Raw genomic sequence first — 6,055 nt, forward strand, 5'->3', positions numbered from 1 at the left:
TGTGTTTGTGTGTTTGTGTTTGTGTGTTCAGGCCTGCGTACCAAAGGCTTTCATGGAGATCTCTGGCCTGACCCAGTGCGAGAGTTCCTGTGAAGGGAAGTGAGCACAGGAAGGGAGGAGAAGTCCCTTCGGCTGCTTGCTTCTGCTGCTGCAGTGGACTTCACCTCCATCTCTGCTGTGACTTCCAGACCATTCAGTTACTCCTCCACTCCCCCATGCATTGAGTTGGATCAGGCTGGGCTGACAAGAGACCAACTAGCCAGTGAGGAGTACAGCACAGCTTCAGGCCACATTTCAGGAGAGTAGACCTCTCCCCAAATGTTACAGCTCTTAGAAAAATGAAAAGGCTCAGATGATGGAGTAGATCTTTAAAACACACCTTTAATTCCCTGGACAGGAATTATATACAGTTTTAGCAGTGATTCAGGGTTTGACAGCAAGTATTTCTCATTGGTTTGGGCTGAGAACTTGGGGAATCTTTATTTGCATGTAAGAAGGCTTGGTACTACTAACATGTGACCAATATCACACAACTCTCTTGCAGGGGCCTGTGGGGGTTGTGAATGAAACAGGAGTCAGGGGCCCAGGAGGCACGGTCAAACACCTTCTGTCCCATGCAGGCAGAAATTACCACCCACCAGGTTTCCAGAGTTCCACATCTCTTCCTTGACCAGGACTAAGTTGCTTGCAAAGACTACCATCCCACAAATTCCCCTTTTTCTTTTTATAAAGGAGAGGTGTCATCAGAATGACTGTCTGCTATTTCAGGAACAGTTTGATACTAAACCAAGACCTGATTTGTAGTGATTTTTGTAATGTTACTCATATACTGCTTTAGAAACTGAATGAGACAGGGTAACAAGAGAAGCAAGTCTACAATGGCTAGTATGGGGTCAAAGAGGGTATGAACCTAGCCTACCAAGTGGTTAGAGTACCAAGGGGTCTGGGTGTTGCGAGTAGAGTGCCCAGAGGGTCCCCCAGAGTTCTTTAAGCATTTGTATAATTTGTTCTACCAGCCCAGATTCATTGACATAAAGGCAACATCCCTCCCCCAGCAAAATGCAAGTCCCTCCCAGTTCAGCACTCAGCAGCAAGTCCTGGGCTCTCCAGATTTGGAGAGCAACTCCTGCTTAGGAGGTTATCCTAGCTTTGAAGAGACTCAAGGCTGTCAGTAGTGGAAGCCAGCACCTGGTTAAGCTTGTCTTGGAAGTCGCTGGCCAGATGTTGTGTTTGGGCAAAGGCTGCTCCAGCAGTTCCTGCTGCACTCAGTGAGACAACAAGACCTAGTCCAATGAGCAGAGGAATGAAGGTCTCTCTCTTCTTTTGGCTTTCTTTCATCTGTAAAGGGAGTTCTTCAGGTTCAGATTCATAGAGATAAACCTGGGGGACAACTATCATGGGAATGCAGGAGCCTTGAAAAGGGGAATTAATACAGGTACCTGTAGTACCTTTGCCCCAGAGGACAGGAGGGTTAACACATACTGATTTGGTGATGATGATGTCATGGGCACATGTAAGATGGGGTTTTGAGGAGGGTCCTACAAGGCAAAGAGAGGAATGTCCTATGCTTTCCTCAAGGGTAAGTAAGGTTCCATGGAGGTCGTAAAGGGAAATGTTAATGGGAATGGCTGCTAATAATGATCAGGAGAGAGAAGCACAGAAAAAGCATTGGGAGAAGTTGGGATGAGTTGTTAAGGGAAGGAGGTCAGCTTCGTATTGGATGTATTGTGACCAGGAGAGGTTAACCTGCAGCTCCTTCTGAGACTGATTTTCCTGTTGGATAATATCAGCATGGGTAAAGGCTAATTTGCAAGCAGGAACAAGCTCATGGGAGATGTGCAGGTCAGCAACTGGGTATTTGGCATAGCCATTGGGGTAGTTTACCCATGATTCTGGTCTGCCAATGTTCATTCCATGGATCGCTGATGGAGAGCTGAAAATGAGTGTTAAGGTTGGTGAACTTGGTGCTGCCACTATTGATGGATTCTATTCTGCAGCTCCAGTATCTGCAACATCCATTTGTGGAGATCTCTTGGAGACATTCACCTGTGATTTGGTAAGGAAAACAGAGAAAATGGCTGGGGTAGTGGAGATGGAGATGGAATCTGGGTATAAAGGGATCTCAATCCTGGTTCAACATCCTTCCAGTGGACAGTTCTGGGTCCCTATAACTTTATTGTGTCCATTGTAGGTTTCTTTAGCATAGAATTGCCAGTAGTAGATGTCTCCTTGGTAGGCTAAGGAGAGGCTGGGAAGTAGCAGAATTAGCATGAAGAATAACAAAAACAGCCAAGAGAACAGGGGAGAGGGGGCTTGTGGAGGGCACATGTCCTAGGCAGCAGTCACCAGGTCATGGGTGTCCTTCCAGGAGATCTTGTCCTTCTGAGTATGGTGTTTCCTCTGCCCCCTCCTCTTCTTCTTCTCTCCTTGATCTGCCAGTGAAAGGTGGGCCATCTTCTTGGTTGGTGGGGTGGTGTTGGACATTAAAAACCCTCCTGGTTATAATAAGGGTTCTGGTCCCTTCAAAATTCCATCCAAAGGGTCTTACCATTGTACTAGGATGGGGGGGTCAATTTTGGTGTGGGCCAATGGAGGGAGATAGGAGGATGTTTGGAGTTTTTGTAGATGTTAAATATGTTTAGGGTAGTCAGAGCCATCTTTAATTGTACATTAAGGGGATAGGTTGATGACTTTTGTTTTAGGAGTTGGGCCTTTAAGATTTGGTGTGTTCTTTCTATTGTTCCTTAAACCTGGGGGTTGTGGTAAATTCCGTATGATGGGCAATTTCCCAGTGTGTGCAGAAGGTTTTGAATTGAGAGCTAGTGAAAGCCAGACTATTATCAGTTTTTATCTATTGAGAAATGCCCATGTTGGCAAAAGTAGAGAGCATGTGGTGAATCTAACTTTTTGAGTTTTCACCTGTTTGGGCTGTAGCCCATATAAAATGCGAGTATGTATCTACAGTGACAAAAATGTATTTTTTTCTACTGAATTGGGGAATATGGGTGAAATCAATTTGCCATAAGGCATTGGACTTAAGGCCTAGGGGTTTGGTGCCCATCATTTGTAAAGCTGGGGTGGAAATAAGAGATGCACAAGAGGAGCATGTTTTTATTATCCCTTGGAGTTGAACAAAATGGATGTGGGGGAAATGGACATGAAGCCCCATTATATTTGTGTGTGTGCGTGAATGAAATTGATCTGCTCTTTGAGTGGAAGCCATGAACATCCCTGCTGAGGCAGTTTGGTCAGCGAGTACATTTCCCTCAGATATAGGACCTGGCAGGGGACTGTGAGATCGGACATGCTAGATGTAGAGTGGGGAATCTCTTTCCTGAAGGAGGGTAGAGACCTACCTGCATGAGTAGAGAGGAAAGTACATTGGTGTCTAGTTTGATGAAGGATCTTGACAACCAGGACAGCAAATTGACAGTGTATACACTGTCTGAAAAGAAGTTAAGGGGGCCCTTGACTTCTTTTAGAGCTAGATAAGTAGCATATAATTCTTTATATTGTGGGGAGTGATTGGGTAGCTCTTTAAATTGGATTATAGGGGGATCATCCTCAGGGAAGTAGTATATTATTGTTACAGCTCCCCTCTTCCATCCATCAGTAAATATTGAGGGGGCTCATGCTATGGGACCTTTTGAGAATAGATTAGGGAGCAGCCATCACAGCAGAGGGAGGGCAGAGGCCCACTTTTCATCAGGATAATGGTTGTCAATTTGTCGTGGGAATCCTTTTAAGCTGATAGCAAAATGGGAATGGTTTTTGATTAGTCACTGAATGTCAGAGAGGGAGAAGTGGGTGACAATAATGTCAGGTTCTTTCCCTAGGTTTTGTAGAGTTCTATCCCTATGATTTTTAATCATGTTATTGAGTGCATCTACCTCATTTAAAATTTGGGGTACACCACCTATTTGGGTGTGGAGCCATTCCAGCCATTATAATCACCTGAGGTTGGTAAAGGGCTCCCACAAGTATAGGGGAGGAGTTAAAGATGAGGAGCTGTATATGTTTTGCTGGGTCATACCTAGCAAGAGCCATATCTTTTAGGGCTGCATTGACAGAATTTAGAGCTTGGACTTCCTCCAGGGACAGTGTTCTCTGGGAGGAGGGACTTTTGTCTCCTTTCAAAAGATTGAAGTGGGGTTGAAGGGTGTTTGTAGGAAGGGGGAGCCAGGGCTGAAGCCAATTGAGGTTGCCCAGAAAGCTCTGGAGGGAGGTGAGAGTTAATTTTTGAGGGAAGGAAATGGTGGATTTGAGGGGACTTCAGGTAATGGAGATCTCTGTTCCTAAAAATGAAGTGGGAAGAATAAGTTGGATTTTGTGAGGGGCTCTTTTGAATCCTAGGGCAGATAGGGAAAGTATTAGCTGGTCCTTAAGTTGGGAGGGGGAGGAGGAGGAGTTTCCCCACACTAATATGTCATCCATACAATGGTAGATATTGAGTTCTTCATCTAAATAGGGTTTTAATGCAGTGGATACAGCCTCCTGACAAATGGTTGGACTATTAACCATTCCCTGTTGGAGGACAGTCCATTCATATTGTGAGGTTGGGCCAGAGTTGTTAATGGGGGGTACTGAGAATGCCAAGCATTCGCAGTCTGGGGAGGGGGGAAAGGATGGAAAAGAAAAGTCTTTTCTGTCTATTGCTAACAGGGGAACATTGGCAGGAATGGCTGAGATGTGGGGTAGACCTCTTTGTGGGGAGCCCCAGACTTGCATGGTTTTGTTAATTGCCCTCAGATCTTGTGATAATGTCCAGCCCTCTGAACTCTTCTTTATAGTAAACACAGGAGTATTCTATGGACTGCGGGAGGGGTAGAGATGTTGTAGCAACAGTTGTTCTTCTACCAGCTGTGTGAGGTTTCTAAGCTTCTCCTTTGATAGAGGCACTGTGGGACCCAGATGGCTTCTTTGGAAAGTCAATCTTTTCAAAGGAAATCTGACAGTGGACCCTAGAATTGGGGGTGATTTAGAGGGAGAGGTTTAGGGTCTCCTTGGGTATTATATTTATAGGTAATGTCCTTTATTGTAATGTGGCCTCTTTCTGGTTGGGTGGCAAGACCTACTTCTAAGGCTTGTAAAATATCTCTCCCTAGAAGATTGGTGGCTAATTGAGTCATCAGGGAGCTTTTAAGCCTGGTAGCCCCATCTGGGTCTTTCCACTTGTAGGCCTGTTTAGTGATGAATTTGTGAAAGGTACCCACTATGCCTAAGAGCTGGGGCCCAGGGATTAGTTGCCAGTCATCTGGAACTTCTTGCTGTCTTAAAATTGTCCTGTCTGCTCCAGTATCAATAAGGTACTTGAATTGCTTATTGTCTATTTTAATGGTTAATTTTGGATGGAGACTTTCTGAGATGCTGGGCACCCATAAGACATCTATGGGAGTAGTTATCCCTCTTACTTTCGGGGCTGAGGGCTGCCCCCTCCGGAGTTTAAAGGTTCCAGTGGCTTACCATCCATATCATATACAGCAGTACAGTATTTCTTCCAGTGGAAACCTTTTCTGCTGTGGGGACAGATTGTCTTAGGGGGATTAGAATCTGCTATGGGAAGAGAGTTTTGTGGGCATTCACACCTCCAGTGTCCTGCCTCTCTACATTTAAAGCAGATTCCTTCTGCTTTTACTGGTGTTACAAACTCCTGAGACATGGATGTAATCTGGTATGACAGTCCCTATATCTTAAGTTGCTACAATCCACCAATCATGATGTTCTTCCCAGAGACCCTGGCAAGCTAGTCTGGATTCAGAACTCATACCTCCCATACGATGGTTTTAAGAAGGAGTTCTCTGCCTGTGGGATTAGAAATTTTTTTTTTCTAGGCTCATTTTAGTTCTGGGAATAAAATCAGATAGGGGTTCTCTGACTTTTGATGGATAGAGAGCAGGGAGGAGGCAGGGTCCTTTGACCCTGAGGGTAGAGTGAGCCTATCCCTAGCTTGGGTTGCACAGAGGTGGACTTCTTCATAGTACCCTGCTGGCTGAGTTGCCTGTTGTGCTCCAGTGGAAAAGTCTTCCTAGTCAAAGAGTTCATTGGCCTAGTCGGT

This window comes from Mastomys coucha, chromosome X (genome assembly GCF_008632895.1).
Source record: "Mastomys coucha isolate ucsf_1 chromosome X, UCSF_Mcou_1, whole genome shotgun sequence".
NCBI classification, from domain to species: domain Eukaryota; kingdom Metazoa; phylum Chordata; class Mammalia; order Rodentia; family Muridae; genus Mastomys; species Mastomys coucha.